Source organism: Bos indicus x Bos taurus, chromosome 11, assembly GCF_003369695.1.
Source record: "Bos indicus x Bos taurus breed Angus x Brahman F1 hybrid chromosome 11, Bos_hybrid_MaternalHap_v2.0, whole genome shotgun sequence".
Classification (NCBI taxonomy): domain Eukaryota; kingdom Metazoa; phylum Chordata; class Mammalia; order Artiodactyla; family Bovidae; genus Bos; species Bos indicus x Bos taurus.
Window position 1 is genome coordinate 21,857,408 of NC_040086.1, and position 17,599 is coordinate 21,875,006.

Consider the following 17,599-nt stretch of genomic DNA (forward strand, 5'->3'; position numbering starts at 1 on the left):
AAAGAGGTGAAACCACTGAACTTCAAAGGTGTTGACAAACTTTTCAGTATCGAAGGTATTCCTGCCTTTAACACTTTATTGCCACATCTTTGATTCATTTTATTGTTTTAAGGACTTTCCTTCCTTGCTAGGGGCTTCCCTTGTGGCTCAGCTGGTAAAGAATCCACCTGCAATGAGGAAGACCTAGGTTCGGAAGATCTCCTGGAGAAGGGAAAGGCTATCCACTCCAATATTCTGGCTCAGAGAATTCCATGGACTGTAACTTGGGGTTGCAAAGAGTCAGACACTACTGAGCGACTTTCACTTTCAGTCACTTTTCTTGCTAAGGAGGTAATTTTGGATTTCACTCTGCGTTCCCCAGAAAGCTACAAATGTGAGCTCTATCTTAATTGTTTGATGGAATTATAATTTTCTCTGATGGTCTGAACAACAAATTTTGAAAAGGAGTATCTGAGGGCTGGTCCTGGAAGTCCAATTCTAGGTACCTGGCTGAGTTCACAAGGAAAACGTTGCAAGGAGGTCATATCTGATTTCTGGAAGCCGAAGGGACCCTGAGGCTACTTTCTGCCTGAGAATGGCTGGCTGTGGCTGGCTGATGCTGGCTCTTCAGCTGTGGGCTGGAAAGGCTTATGAGAATGAAGCTTAGAAAATTTGTGCTTTCTTGAGAGTTTTTTTAAAAATTAAAAAAACATCGTTTTAATTGAAATATAGTTGATTTACAATATTGTGTTAGCTTCTGGTGTACAGCAAAGTGATTCAGAGATAAATATATATAAAAGAACATATATATATATATATGTTCTTTCTCAGATTCCTTTCCATTATAGGATATTGTAAGATATTGAATATAGTTCCCTGTGCTATATAGTAGGGCCTTGTTTATCTATTTTTATATACAGTACTGTGTATCTGTTAATCCCAAACTCCTAATCTTTCCCTCCCCACCCCTTTGGGTAACCATAAGCTTGTTTTCTATGTCTGTGAGTCTGTTTCTGTTTTATAAATAAGTTCATTTGTATCTTTTTTAGATTCCACATATAAGTGATATCATATGACATTTGTTGTGACACCTTCTTAATGGGAAGGTGTAAAAATATGGAGATTTCTGTGTGCAATAAATTTTTATTAAGTCTTATGTGGGTTTTAAGGGTACTTGTTAATGTTAACTCCCAACTCTACCGTGCATGATTTTTCTTGTTTTATGGCTGGGCAAACAGAAGCATAAAGAGCAACAGTGACTGGTCTGAGATCACCAAATTAGTGAAACAGGCAGAACTCATAGACTGATTATCCCTTACTACAGCCCTTGCCCAGCCAGTCACCCTCAACTTAGTGTTCCCTAACATCTGCTATCCACAGCTCCTTAGGAAAAGGGAAATTCAAATGCAGATGAAGGAAAAGGAAATTGTTTCAGCCCAGTGTTCTCTTAACATTTAATTCAAACCTGTGCTGTTGGGACTAGCCATCCCCATGTGACTTCATAGTCACAATTAAACCAAGTCTAAGGAGAAAAGTATATGTACAGTAAACTAACACTAATGCGTTTTCAGAGTAGGGGGGACACTGCTGACTCAAGCGAAATATACATTTATTTCAGCCACATGAACTGTAGTGACTGCTGTTTGTTTCTTTCTGTTCACTCAGGGATTAAATTGAGTTTAAGCAGCCTGGAACAGTTTGATGTCTCTTCCTCTCAGCCGTGGAAAGTGTCAGGTGTCTTACCTCTAGAATCTGACATTCAATGGAGGGGGTTAACAATCCACAACTGAGCTCTTTCAGCTCTTTTTAGGCCCATCTATAGACTGACTTGGGCTTCCCACATGGTGCTAGTGGTAAAGAACCCGCCTGCCCATGCAGGAGATGCCTGAGACCAGGGTTTGATCCCTGGTTCAGGAAGATCCCCTGGAGGCGGGCATGGCAATCCACTTCAGTATTCTTGCCTAGAGAATCCTATGGACAGAGGAGCCTGGTGGGCTATGATCCATGGAGTTGCAAAGAGTAGAACACAACTGAAGCGACTCACACATAGTCTGTTTTACATTAGAGTTGGCAGTGACATAAGAAATCAGAATGATGCAGAGCTAAAATCATGAGCTTTGGGGACAAATAGTTTTAGGTTCAAATTCTGCCACTTAGTAATGGAGACTTTGAAAGCATTTTCTTTCAGGTGATGATTAAATATCATATGATAGGTGGGTAATAATAATGATAGTAGAAATAATTATTGTTATTCAAGCAGCTACCAGTAAATGAGTACTTACTACACACCAACCACTGCGCTAAGTGGTCTCAATCTTGACAACACCAGTAAGAAATGGGCCCTCCTAATGAACATATACTTAATCAATGTCAGTTTCTTTCTTCTTTGAGTAAGTATTGGGTTGGTCAAAAAGTTCATTCATGGTTTTCTGTAAGATCCTGAAAAATCGCAACGAGCCGTTTGGTCAACCAGATATTTCCTGAGTGTTGGATACATGCAGACATTGTACTAGGTCCTGGTGGCTCAGCATTAACTGGGTTGTGACGCCATCTCTAGACGAGTTCTTGTATTCCTGGGGAAATGGGGAAGAAGACAAAGGAAATACAGTATGATAAGGACTCTCAGGGAGTGTGATGGGAGCAAATGCAGGGGAGACTATGAGACAAACCACGAGTTAGGGAAGGTTGAACCTTCAAGGCTCTGTGGCCCAGGAGGTTGTTGGACTGCTAGAGGTCATGGACTTCTGAGTTCAAGTCCAGTGCCCTCTACTAATCCTTGCTTCCTGATGAGACAAGACTCTGGGAAGCTTCTTCCCAAGGAAAGGATTACTTTTGAGGAAAAAAAATGAGCCTTTATTGTGCAAGTTTTCAAATTCTCAAATAGATTAGAATAATAGACCCTTTTACCCACTCCCCCACATTCAACTATTATCAACATTTTGCTTCGTGCAAAGAGCACATTTAGTGGGGGGTGGGGGAGGCCAAGGGGGAGCTTCTGCTGATAATTCCAAAATAGCATCTCCTTTTAAGCTAAAGAATGGGCTATTATTGAGGTAATCAGATTTGCATTTTGCATATATGCACTTTTTAAAAAACATCAGTCATGATGCCTGGTTTGGTAAACAATGCCTTAATCATCACATGGTCAGTGTAATATGGGCATCTTTAACAAATGGATCAGAAACAACGGGCATCTTGGTTAAGATGCTAGACCTCATTGGGTGACTGTTGTCAGTCACATCTATTACTTGGCAATCATCTGTTGAATGAAAGATCTGATTGTGAAAATAGGTTTGCACTTTGTCTTTTTTCTCCTTTTTCTCTATCAGTTCCAGTCCCTGGAAGGGAGTCTGTGTTAGGCAGCATGCTCTGAGTGGCGGTTTCGAAAGCAGGGAGAGGAAAAAACAAACAAACAAACAAACATGTGCTTAGACTTCTAACCCATGGAATTTATTTCAGGGTGCATATTTTGGATTACAAAAGAATTGACTGAGCTTATGAAACAAGAGTAAGTCATTTCTGGAAGGGAAATTTTTTTCTAACATTCAGTAAAGAGATTGATTGAGTTTGCCAAAGCTAGAATAAGGCTGCTTTTGTTTAAAAAGGAAGTGATTAGGTAAGGAGAAAGCTTTTTGGATTGTCAGATAAGAGTCTTAAGTCCTAGGCTCTGCTTTGATGAACCAGGTGATATTTGTCAAGGCACCTCACAACACTAGTTTCAGTTTCCTTACCTGTAAAATACACAAAATCCTCTTAGTTTCTGTTATTTTGTGACTTTAATAGGGTTTAATGCAAGGCATTAAGACTTCCCTGGTGGCTCAGACAGTAAAGCGTCTTCCTGCAATGCAGGAGACCCGGGTTCCATCCCTGGGTTGGGAAGATCCCTTGGAGAAGGAAATGGCAATCCACTCCAGGACTATTGCCTGGAAAATCCCATGGACAGAGGAGCCTGGTAGGCTACAGTCCATGGGGTCACAAAGAGTCGGACACGACTGAGTGACTTCACTATATAATGCAAGGTAGTGATTAAAAGCAAGGTCCTTCGGAATTGAATAAAGCTGGTTTTCAGGTCTATGTCAGCTACTGCTTAGCTGTATGATCTTGGAAAACCCACTTAACCTCTCTGTTCTCCATTTTCACAGATTGTAAAACTAGGACAGTAGTAATAGCTCAGCCAAGAATTCCTGTGCTATACAGTAGGTTCTCATTAGTTATCTATTTTATACATACTATCAATAGTGTGTATATGTTAACCCCAATCTCCCAATTTATCCCCCTTACTTTCCCCCCTTGGTGTCCATACATTTTTTCTCTACATTTGTGTCTTTATTTCTGCTTTGCAAATAAGATCATTTATACCATTTTTCTAGATTCCACATCTATGCATTAATGTATGATATTTGTTTTTCTCTTTCTGACCTATTTCATTCTGTATGACAGTCTCTAAGTCCATCCAAGTCTCTGCAGATGACCCAACTTTGTTTCTTTTTATGGCTGAGTGTAGTATTCCATTGTGTGTATGTACCACATCTTCATTATCCATTCCTCTGTTGATGGACACTGAGGTTGCTTCCATGTTCTGGCTGTTGTAAATAGTACTACAACACCAGTTCTTTCTTTCTTAGTGCTTTCTGGAAATTCAGATTTGAAACTCAGAAGCTGCACCCACTTTTAAGGTTGCATTAAGTCAGATTTCTCTGTGATCTGAGGTTCAGATGCTTCACCTGGTTATCTTCTCAGTCCGCATAACTTCAGAATCTGCATGTTGAAGTTTATAATCGATTCAATTCTTCTCTTTCTAAAAAAGAATTTATTTGGAAGAATATTTGAAACAAACGGAAAATGTGTAGATGTTTGTATAGCTATTTGAAACAAAAAAGCAAACAAATGAAACAAGAGGAGTAAGTAGCCTGGTTCCACTTTGGAAAATAAAAACCTTAGTTAATTTCTGCTGAGTCCTTTCTTTAAGCCTGGCAGTGCTTAAAGCAATTCACATATAGTCACTTATTAACCCTCACAGCAGCCATGGTAAGTAGATTTGAGGATGATTCTCAGTTTTGCTGGTGAGAAAAACTGAGGGACTGACAGGGTGAGTCATTTGCTAGTTAGACAGCTAGTATGTGGCTAAATTGGGATTTAATCTCTTAATATCTGACCCTAGAACTAGGATCTTTTCCAGTGGTTTCTGAATGGCACAAATACTTGTAATAATTTTCTATTGTTTTATTAAATATTGAACTCAAGAAAATTAAATCACAGCAGACTGGAAATATAATTCAAACTTCTATTAAATGTCAGAATATCGGATCCTTGGATGCATTTTACTTCTGGGCATTGATCCAGGTTGGAAGCGTATATTTAAGTATTTGCTGCGATGATTATTGCATTGACGTACAGTGGCAAATTAGATTACTGTGTGAGGATTACGTTACTGACACATACATTGAGGAGGACACTTTTTGATCTTGGTATGGGAGCTCAGATGTTCCCTTATAACCAGCAGGCCTTCTCCTGGGCTATTTCCTTTGAACAACCTGTTCTATGGAGAAAGTTGTCATTTAACTTGAACTTGTGAGTTCTGAAAGGGATATTTATTCTTTTTCCTTCTTCAAGGTGCATGCCCACCAGAAATAAATGCTCTTGGTTTGTGAGTAAGTTTATAGCTACTATAATAACCATTTTTTGTTTAGTTTGGAAAACTCCAGACTGCTACCTACTCCATCTTTTTTTTTCCCCTCCTAAAAGTTCTTCCAAACATAGTTCTTTCAGTGGAAATAAAAGATTGTTTTCTGTCTTAATCTCCTATAAACAGTCATCTTTTAAGTCTGTGTCTCCTGCAAGAGGAATCCGATCACTTGCTTCTTGGACCGTCTTTATTCTTCTGACTTCTTCCTCCCTAACTCCTTAAGGCTGGACTTAAAAATAGTCCCAATTCCAAACTCCTGTCCACCTCAGTCCCCAAACCAATCCTGGTAGGAAGTGTGATAGCCTCACCTCTGGGATTCATTCACATTCCTGGCCTGGGTGCCCAGTGACATGGCCACAAATGCCGGGCCCATGCTCTTCCTTGTCACCCAATTCTGAAGCAGCCTCTTACCTAACACTGCAGTTGAGCCTGTCTAAGACTCTCTTGCTCCTGTGTTCATCCTTTTAGGCTGCAACTCTTCATAGCCATAAAATCTGAACTGTGCCTGACCTCATTACACCCTTGGATGATTATGCCTTGAGACTGAGTCTGACTCTCTCAGCCTAGAGCAAAGAGCAAAACATTAGCTGAATGCTGGGCTGAACGCTCTGGTTGCTTAGGGGGGTAGTTACAGGAGTGAGTGCCACAGACAGGCTCCAGGGGCCATGATGGCTGTGATTCTAGAAAAGCAGCTCAAGCATCACTAAATGATGAGCGAAAAGAAATGTCGTGAGCTTAGAGGTAAAGGGGTACATTACCATAGAAAAGAACAGGTAGATGGAGGTGTCCAGATTGAAACTGGGGTTGAAATGAACAGGTGGCTAGCAGAGAGGCCAGGCAGGGGTCTAGGTGAGGGATGGTGGTAGAAGGAGTGAATCTTGTGGGCCTTGTCACCCCATTATACACCGAGTGTGTACCGAGGAGTCAGGCTGGACTCAGGACCTTCAATTTTGCAGCTGGCCTGGCTTGCATCCTGGTTCATGATGCCCATTCCTGCCTGCTCTTGGCTGCCAAGGCCCCAGTAAGCCTCCAGCAAGCCTCCTGCCTGCCTGAGTCTGGGTTCTGTCCCATTTTCACTTTAATAGAATTGATGCTACTCAGTGCTCCCAGGACACGTGGCATTGCTGTCTTTGGCTCTGGCCCTGATTTCAGCAGAAGGGGAAAAGAAAGGAGGACTGCCAACAAGGCAATTTCCTTCAACTCTAAGTCCCACCATGCACCCTGGTTCTTATGAGCAACAATCCTGAAGGATTCTGAATAGCATTTTTGAATTAAAGTGTTTTATTTTATGTTTGTCTCACGGCTGTGAGGAGATACCCCACGTCCAAGGTCAGAGAAATCCCAGCAAGACGGTAGGCACTGGAGCGGCTGTGAGGAGATACCCCACGCCCAAGGGCAAAGGAGAAGCCCCAACAAGATGGTAGGAGGGGCAAATTTGTGTTTAGAATCAAACCCCATTCCTGGCAGGGACGCTCAGAAGGCTCAAACAAACTTTGTGTGCACCAGGACCCAGGGACCCCACAGAGACTGAGACAGAACTGTGTTTGAGCGTCTCCTGTGGAGGTATGGGTCAGCAGTGGACTGCCACAGGGGCAGGGGCTCTGGGTGCAGCAGACTCGGATATGGCATAAGCCCTCTTGGAGGAGGTCGCCATTAACCCTACCATAGAGCTGCCGGAACTTACACAGGATTGTGAAATAGACTCTTAGACAAACAGAACCTTGTGCACCAGGACCCAGGAAAGGAGCAGTGACCACACAAGAGACTGACCCAGACTTGCCCAGGAGTGTCCAGGAATCTCCAGTGGAGGCGTGGGTCGGTGGTGGCCTGCTGCAGGGTTGGCAGCAGTGAGTGTAGCAGTACATGCATGGGATCTTTTAAAGGAGCTCAATATTATCTTCGTTACCGTCATAGTTTGAAAGTGAAAGTGAAGTCGCTCAATCGTGTCCGACTCTTTGCAACCCCGTGGACTGTAGCCCGCCAGGCTCCTCTGTCCATGGGATTCTCCAGGCAAGAATACTGGAGTGGGTTGCCATTTCCTTCTCCAGGGGGTCTACCCAACCCAGGGATCGAACCTGGGTCTCCTGCATTGCAGACAGACGCTTCATCCTCTGAGCCACCAGGGAAACCAACTGTAGTTTGGCTTTGGCCCCAGGTAAATATCAGGGAGAGAACACAGCTCCACCCATCAACAGAAAATTCAATTAAAGATTTACTGAGCATGGCCATGCCCATCAGAACAAGACCCAGTTTCCCCCTCAGTCAGTCTCTCCCATCAAGAAGCTTCCATAAGCCTCTTATCCTTCTCCATCAGAGGGCAGACAGAATGAAAACCACAGTCACAGAAAACTAACCAATCTGATCACATGGACCACAGCCTTGTCTAACTCAATGAAACTATGAGCCATGCCATGTAGGGCTACCCAAGATGGACGGGTCATGGTGGAGAGTTCTAACAAAATGTGGTCCACTGGAGAAGGAATGGCAAACCAGTTCAGTATTCTTGCCTTGAGAACCCCATGAACAGTATGAAAAGGCAAAAAGATAGGACAATGAAAGATGAACTCCCCAGGTCGGTAGGTACCCAATGTGCTACTGAATATCAGTGGAGAAAGAACTCCAGAAAAAATGAGGGGATGGAGCCAAAGCAAAAACAATACCTAGTTGTGAATGTGATGGGTGATGGAAGTGAAGTCTGATGCTGTGAAGAGCAATATTGCATAGGAACCTGTAATGTTAGGTCCATCAATCAAGGCAAATTGGAAGTGGTCAAACAGGAGATGGCAAGAGTGAATGTTGACATTTTAGGAATCAGCAAACTAAAATGGACTGGAATGGGTAAATTTAACTCAAGACAACCATTATATCTACTACTGTTGGCAAGAATCCTTTAGAAGAAATGGCGTAGCCATCATGGTCAACAAGAGTCTGAAATGCAGTACTTGGATGCAATCTCAAAAATGACAGAATGATCTCTGTTCATTTCCAAGGCAAACCATTCAATATCACGGTAATCCAAGTCTATGCCCCGACCAGTAATGCTGAAGAAGCTGAAGTCAAACACATCTATGAAGACCTACAAGACCTCTCAGAACTCACACCCCAAAAAGGTGTCCTTTTCAATATAGGGGACTGGAATGCAAAAGTAGGAAGTCAAGAAACACCTGGAGTAACAGGCAAATTTGGCCTTGGAGTACAGAATGAAGCAGGGCAAAGGCTAATAGAGTTCTGCCAAGAGAACGCACTGGTCATAGCAAACACCCTCTTCCAACAACACAAGAGAAGACTCTACACATGGACATCACCAGATGGTCAATACAGAAATCAGATTGATTATATTATTTGCAGCCAAAGATGGAGAAGCTCTATACAGTTAGCAAAAACAAGACCAGGAGCTGACTGTGGCTCAGATCATGAACTCCTTATTGCCAAATTCAGACTTAAATTGAAGAAAGCAGGTAAAACTACTAGACCATTCAGGTATGACCTAAATCAAATCCCTTACAATTATACAGTGGAAGTGAGAAATGGATTCAAGGGATTAGATCTGATAGACAGAGCGCCTGAAGAACTGTGGATGGAGGTTCATGACATTGTACAGGAGACAGGGATCAAGACCATCCCCATGGAAAAGAAATGCAAAAAGCAAAATGGCTGTCTGAGGAGGCCTTACAAATAGCCATGAAAAGAAGAGAAGCAAAAAACAAAGGAGAAAAGGAAAGATATACCCATTTGAATGTGGAGTTCCAAAGAATAGCAAGGAGAGATAAGAAAGCCTTCCTTAGTGATCAGTGCAAAGAAATAGAGGAAAACAATAGAATGGGAAAGCATAGGGATCTCTTCAAGAAAATTAGAGATACCAAGGGAACATTTCATGCAAAAATAGGCACAATAAAGGACAGAAATGGTATGGACCTAATACAAACAGAAGATATTAAGAAGAGGTGGCACGAATACACAGAAGAACTATACAAAAAAGATCTTCATGACCCAGATAATCATGATGGTGTGATCACTCACCTAGAGCCAGACATCCTGGAATGTGAAGTCAACTGGGCTTTAGGAAGCATCACTACGAACAAAGCTAGTGGAGGTGATGGAATTCCTGTGGAGCTATTTCAAATCCTAAAGGATGATGCTGTGAAAGTGCTGCATGCAATATGCCAGCAAATTTGGAAAACTCAGCAGTGGCCACAGGACTGGAAAAGGATTGCATTCCAATCCCAAAGAAAGGCAATGCCAAAGAATGCTCAAACTACTGCACAATTGCACTAATCTCACATGCTAGTAATGCTCAGAATTCTCCAAGCCAGGCTTCAGCAATACATGAACCAAGAAGTTCCAGATGTTCAAGCTGGTTTTAGGAAAGGCAGAGGAACCAGAGATCAAATTGCCAACATCTACTGGATCATCAAAAAAGCAAGAGAGTTCCAGAAAAACATTGGTTTCTGCTTTATTGACTATGCCAAAGCTTTGATTGTGTGGATCACAACGAACTGTGGAAAATTCTTCAAAATACGGGAATACCAGACAACCTAACCTGCCTCTTGAGAAGCCTGTATGCATGTCAGGAAGCAACAGTTAGAACTGGACATGGAACAACAGACTGGTTCCAAATAGGAAAAGAAGTATGTCAATGCTGTATACTGTCACCCTGCTTATTTAACTTATATGCAGAGTACATCATGAGAAACGCTGGGCTGAATGAAACACAAGCTGGAATCAAGATTGCCAGGAGAAATATCAATAACCTCAGATATGCAGATGATACCACCCTAATGGCAGAAAGTGAAGAACTAAAGAGCCTCTTGATGAAAGTGAAAGAGGAGAGTGAAAGTTGGCTTAAAGCTCAACATTCAGAAAACTAAGATCATGGCATCTGGTCCTATCACTTCATGGCAAATAGATGGGGAAACAGTGAAAACAGTGACTTTATTTTTTGGGCTTCATAATCATAGCAGATGGTGACTGTCACTATGAAATTAAAGACCCTTATACTCCTTGGAAGGAAAGTTATGACCAAGCTAGACAGCATATTTAAAAGCAGAGACATTCATAACTTTGCCAACAAGGGTCCATCTAGTCAAGGCTATGGTTTTTCCAGTGGTCATGTACGGATGTGAGAGTTGGACCGTGAAGAAGGCTGAGCGCCGAAGAATTGATGCTTTTGAACTGTGGTGTTGGAGAAGACTCTTGAGAGTCCCTTGGACTGCAAGGAGGTCCAACCAGTCCATCCTAAAGGAGATCAGTCCTGTCTGTTCATTGGAAGGACTGATGTTGAAGCTGAAACTTCAATACTTTGGCCACCTGATGTGAAGAACTGACTCATTTGAAAAGGCCCTGATGCTGGGAAAAATTGAAGGTGGGAAGAAAAGGAGACAACAGAGGATGAGATGGTTGGATGGGATCATGAACTCAATGGACATGAGTTTGAGTGAACTTCAGGAGTTGGTGACGGACAGGGAGGCCTGGTGTACTACAGTCAGTCCATGGGTTCGCAGAGTCAAACATGACTGAGTGACTGAACTGAATTGAACTGATCATAGAATATGGGGCTTCCCAGGTGACTCAGTGGTAAAGAATCTGCCTGCAATGCAGGAGACATGAGTTCAGTCTCTGGGTCAGGAAGATCCCTTTAAAAGGAAATGGCAACCCACTTCAGTATTCTTGCCTGGAAAATCCCGTGGACACAGGAGCCTGGTGGGCTATAGTCTGTGGGATCACAAAGAATCAGATATGACTTATCGACTAAACAACAATCATAGAACATAAATAAAGGAAGGAAGAGATCATCTGTAATTAAAGTCAGCAAGCAAGTGTTTATCTAGTGTCTAGTATTTATCAGTTTTATTTATATCCCTAACCTTGTTATAAAAGCAACAGAGGCTAAAATAATGAAATATGTAGTTTCAGTCTCAAAGGTATACCCAGAAATATTTATGACTTAAAGTCATTTATTGTATTATAGAAATGTAACCAATATCACAATATGGTTCATGGATTTAAGTATACCATGACTCAAATTATGCTGAATGAAAGGAAACCACAGAGAAAACCTTGGTTGTAATCTTACTTTCCAGAATCAGTCTTTAAATTCTAGGAATCCTTTTGTTATAAGTAGTAATGAAATCTCACACACATGTGTGTATACACACATACACACACTTCTACCTTGCAGTGTTACTAGCAAGTTGGATCAGTCATAAGCTAGCCAGTGAATAGCTCCTGACTGACTGAATGATCAGCCTATACATTGTTTGGCAAACTGGATCAAGCCACAGAAAGTAGCCTCAGACAAAGTGAGTGATTTAACATGATTTACTTTCTCACAGTGAGAGGCTCTATTTAATTTTCATACCCCTGTATCTGATGTCTTCCCATGAAATATAGTAGACTCCTTTTCCAAACTTCCCTGCTGGTGAAAAGAATGCATTTTTGAAAAATCCATTCTTAATTTCTGGTCCATAGGCATAAACCATGCCTCTGGGAAAGAAGTGCATTGCATGGATGCACTTAGTGAAGGTAAACGCACAGAGGCATTCTACTTTCTGTTAATTAATGACAGAGATGCCAAGTTTTTATAGAAAACCAATTTTGCTTTTGAACATCAAGGAGATCTTTGAGCTTAAGAAACATTTCAATTTAGGAAAACTATAGCATGGCCAAAAGTCCAAATGTAACAAATAAATCACAGTTGGTGTGAAAAATTGGAGGCATCAGGAATTGGTCCATGATTGTTCAGTAAATACAACTAGACTCCTGTAAACATATTTTCAAAGCTGAAGACAACTCCAAAAGTTGGGATTTGTTTCAGCATTTTCCCAAGAGTTGGAGTTTACATTCATGGGCTGGGACTGTGGGAGCTGAGAAAGGCTGCAGTTGTGAGCAGCCCACTGGGTGGAACCATGCCTTAGGCGAGCCAGGGCTTTGCCTGGCTGATGAAGGATGGATGGTCACTGTCTCCAAATGGAGACTGAGTCTGACCTTTTTGCAGGATGGGAGTTTCAGCTTCCTCTTGTTTTTATTCATTAAGAAGTCATTTATGAATACTCACTGTGACATGACCTCCGTGGTGTATTTAAAGCAACCCTATGCTGATATTGTCATAAGTTTCATTGTACACACAGATGCTTCGAGTCAGCAGAAACATGGACAGAGTTGTCAGGATGAGTGGCAAACAATGCGAGGGCTGAGTCACTGCAGAGCATGCCACACAACCCATCTTATGCAATGGCTTCTATTCTCGTGTATTACAGACTCAGCCCCGTCTAGATTGCATCTGCCTTGAACTCCTGCAACATTGTCTGCCTGGAGGTGCAGTTGGTGATGAAGAACAGTGAAAGTCAGGACAGTTACTTAAAGTGGAAAACCCCAAGTCTAGGTACTCTGAGCCTCCCAAATGGTGTCTGCCCTTTGACTTCCAGTAATCAATTCTAAAGAAATACTTAAGCAAGTGTTTCCATAAGTCCATCCACAATGAAGTTAATTACAGCATCATGAAGGCAATGGCACCCCACTCCAGTACTCTTACCTGGAAAACCCATGGATGGAGGAGCCTGGTAGGCTACAGTCCATGGTGTCGCAAAGAGTCGGACACGACTGAGCGACTTCACTTTCACTTTTCACTTGCATGCATTGGAGAAGGAAATGGCAACCCACTCCAGTGTTCTTGCCTGGAGAATCCCAGGGACGGGGGAGCCTGGTGGGCTGCCGTCTATGGGGCCGGACAGAGTCGGACACGACTGAAGCGACTTAGCAGTAGCAGTACAAGAATGAGAAATTGGAAACAACCTAAATGGGGGGGTGATATCAATGATGGTGTTATTTATGCTGCAGAATATTAGGTAGCTGTGAAAAAACAGCCAAGCAGCCTTATCTGAATAGCGGTGTCCACAATAGGTTGCTGTATAGCCGTTCCTGTGTTTACAAAACGATGCGTGTGTAGCAGTGCTGCCCTTGGGGACTGGAGCTGAGGAAGCTGAGGGAAGGGTCATCACTTTGGCGTTCTACATTTCTGCTTCATTGGAAAGTTTTCAGTTAACATGTATTACTTCTGAAGCTAAATATATATTTGCAAAAGGAGATTAAATAATTTAAAAGCTTTTCAGTCAAGATGCCCAGAGTAATCCTTGGATTACACAGTAGCCAAAAAGAATAAATCCATAATTACAAACAGAGGCTATACGGTTGTTTCAGGCTCTTGGATGAAGGATTTCATCTGAGTATATTTCTAGAATATGTGTTCTGTCTTCTCAGAGAAGGTGGGACTCTAAGTTCAAGACGTTTATTGGCCTGACCCCTTTGTTCTATCAGCCTGTGCATGCTTTGTGTGCCAAGTCGCTTCAGTTGTGTCTGACTTTGTGCAGCTCTACGGACAGCAACCTGCCAGGCTCCTCTGTCCATGGGATTCTCCAGGCAAGAATACTGAAGTAGGCTGCTGTGCCCTCCTCCAAGGGATCTTCCCAACCCAGAGATTGAACCCTCATCTCTTAAGTATACCTGCACTGGAAGGCAGGTTCTTTATAACTAGCACCACCTGGGAATAACCTTAATAATACTCTTAATAACATTCTTAATGATACTCTTAATAACATTCCAGCTGAGCTATTTCAAATCCTAAAACATGATGCTGTGAAAGTGCTACACTCAATATGCCAGCAAATTTGGAAAATGCAGCAGTGGCCACAGGACTGGAAAAAGTCAGTTTTCATTCCAGTCCCAAAGAAGGGTAATGCCAATGAATGTTCAAACTATCATATATTTGCCTTTTACATGTTAGCAAGGTAATGCTCACAATCCTTCAAGCTAGGCTTCAGCAGTATGTGAACCAATGTAAGCTGGATTTAGAAAAGGCAGAGGAACCAGAGATCAAATTGCCAACACTGTTGGATCTTAGAAAAAGCAAGAGAATTCCAGAAAAACATATACTTCTGCTTCATTGACTACAGTAAAGCCTTTGACTGTGTGAATCACAACAAACTGTGGAAAATTCTTAAAGAGATGGGAATAACAGAACACCTTACTGACTCTTGAGAAACCTGTATGCAGGTCAAGATGCAACAATTAGAACCAGATATGCAGCAATGGACTAGTTCTAAAATTGGGAAAGGAGCACATCAAGGCTGTATATTGTCAACCTGTTTATTTAACTTCTATGTAGAGTACATCATGCAAAATGCTGGGCTGGATGAAACACAATCTGGCATCAAGATAGCTGGGAGAAATATCAATAACCTCAGATACGCAGATGACACCACCCTTATGGCAGAAAGTGAAGAAGACTAAACAGCCCTTTGATAAAGATGAAAGAGGAGAGTGAAAAAGCTGGCTTAAAACTCAACATTCAGAAAACTAAGATCATGGGATCCGGTCCCATCACTTCATGGCAAATAGATATGGAAACAATGGAAACAGAGACAGACTTTATTTTGGGGGGTTCTCCAAAATCACTGCAGATGGTGACTGCAGCCATGAAATCAAAAGACTCATGCTCATTGGAAAAAAAGCTATAACAAATCTAGACAGTGTATTAAAAATCAGAGACATCACTTTGCCAACAAAGGTCCATTTAGTCAAAGCTATGGTTTTTCCAGTAGTCATGTATGGATGTGAGAGTTGGACCATAAAGAAAGCTGAGCACCAAAGAATTGATGCTTTTGAACTGTGGTGGTGGAGAAGACTCTTGAGAGTCCCTTGGACTGCAAGGAGATCCAACCAGTCCATCCTAAAGGAAGTCAGTCCTGAATATTCATTGAAAGGACTGATGCTGAAGCTGAAACTCCAATCCTTTGGCCACCTGATACAAAGAAATGACTCCTTGGAAAAGACCCTGATGCTGGGAAAAATTGAAGGCACGAGTAGAAGGGGATGACAGAGGATGAGATGGTTGCATGGTATCACAGACTCAATGGACATGAGCTTGAGCAAACTCTGGGAGATGATGGACAGGGAGACCTGGCATGCTGCATTCCATGAGGTCACAAAGAGCTGAGCAACTGAACAACAGCAAGCAATAACATACATTATTCATTTTCTGTTTTATGGTTTGCCAATCCCTTTTCACATCTTGAATACTACAACAAAGCCATGAAGTGGTACTATTATCTTTGTTTTCAGAAAAAGTAATTAAGGTTTAGGGAAGTTTGTAGACATGCTCTAAATCACACAACTAGTTAGGGTAGAGAATCAGTAGGAGTTAGGGATTTTATCCCCAGTTAGCCATTAATTCTAGAAAAATCACTCTTTCTAGGTCTCTGATTCCTCAACTATGCAACTGGGATGGAGAAGTTTTCTAAGTATAAAAGTATACAATGGTTAAAATAAAACTTTACAGACCCTCCTTATCTATACTGCCCAATTAACTTTGGGACAATTTTATGGATGTGTTTAAAGATACATTGTAAAGACATGGCAGCCATCCTTGCTGCATATTAGCATATTTGGGTATGAAGTTAAAGGCTGTATATTTGTGAGGTGATTTAAAGGACAGATTATTGCAGATTGGTTGGAAAGAATCCAAGGTCACATCATCCCTGTCATGGCTCTGCATTCCAGGTGGCACAGATGATCATGGTGTGTCAGAGGTGAACTGTGGTTCTTTCCTGGTCTAGGTAATTCTCACTACTTACATAAGCATTCTATTTGAATTAGAATAGAGAGATGATTCAGAGAAGGCAATGGCACCCCACTCCAGTACTCTTGCCTGGAAAATCCCATGGATGGAGGAGCCTGGTAGGCTGTAGTCCATGGGGTCACTAAGAGTCAGACACGACTGGGCAACTTCCCTTTCACTTTTCACTTTCATGCATTGGAGAAGGAAATGGCAACCCACTCCAGTGTTCTTGCCTGGAGAATCCCAGGGATGGGGGAGCCTGGTGGGCTGCCGTCTATGGGGTCGCACAGAGTCGGACACAACTCAAGAGACTTAGCAGCAGCAGCAGAGAGATGATCATTTACAGAACTAGTTGGTACATGGTAGTTCTGAGTAAATATTTGCAAATAACTGGATCTGCAGTGTGAATATTTGGCCAATGGGTCATAAAAGAAATTGACTTTTCTTATAACTGAACTATTGGTCTTATTAGTACCATCTCCCCAACAGCTGAATCCTAATCTTTTCACTCATCAACACAGTTTTCATGAAACCTATCCCCACAGAGGGTAGGTTTGTTTTTATTCAGAAATGGTGAGGACAATAGATCAAGAGATGATAGCGGTTGAGAAACTAGTTTGTTATTCACAGTTCCCAAGGGCAGGGGCATACCGGAGAGCAGCAGGATCAGACAGGAGACAGACAGAGCAGGGGAAAGCGAAGGCGAGAGCCCTTACTGTGGTTTCTGCAGGAAGAAACAGGTGAGGCAGGGTGAACAAGTTTAGGATTGACTAGTCTGAATAATTTCAGTGGGTTCTGGGATATAGGGGCTGTCTCTTTTTGATATTCTGGGCCTGGGGTGACTAGGGCACAGGAACAGTGGCTCAGCCATAAAAATCCACTCAAGGAGGTGTTTAGGGTAAGGCTCTGAGAGGTGTACTCCCACAAGTCCTTAATTCTCTTTGAAGTTGGCTAGCCCTCAAAGCGACAGGCTCTCTGGGGTCAATAGGACCCTAGGTGTTCAAGCTTCAGAATAAAAAGGCTGATCTAAATTAGGGTAGCCTTGGGGCTTCCCTGGTGGGACCACTGGAAAAACCATAGCCTTGACTAGACAGATCTTTGCTGAAAAAGTAATGTCTCTGCTTTTGAATATGCTGTCTAGGTTGGTCATAATTTTCCTTCCAAGGAGTAAGCATCTTTTAATTTCATGGCTGCAATCACCATCCGCAGTGATTTTGGAGCCCAAAAAAACAAAGTCTGACACTGTTTCCACTGTTTCCCCATCTATTTGCCATGAAGTGATGGGACCGGATGCCATGATCTTCGTTTTCTGAATGTTGAGC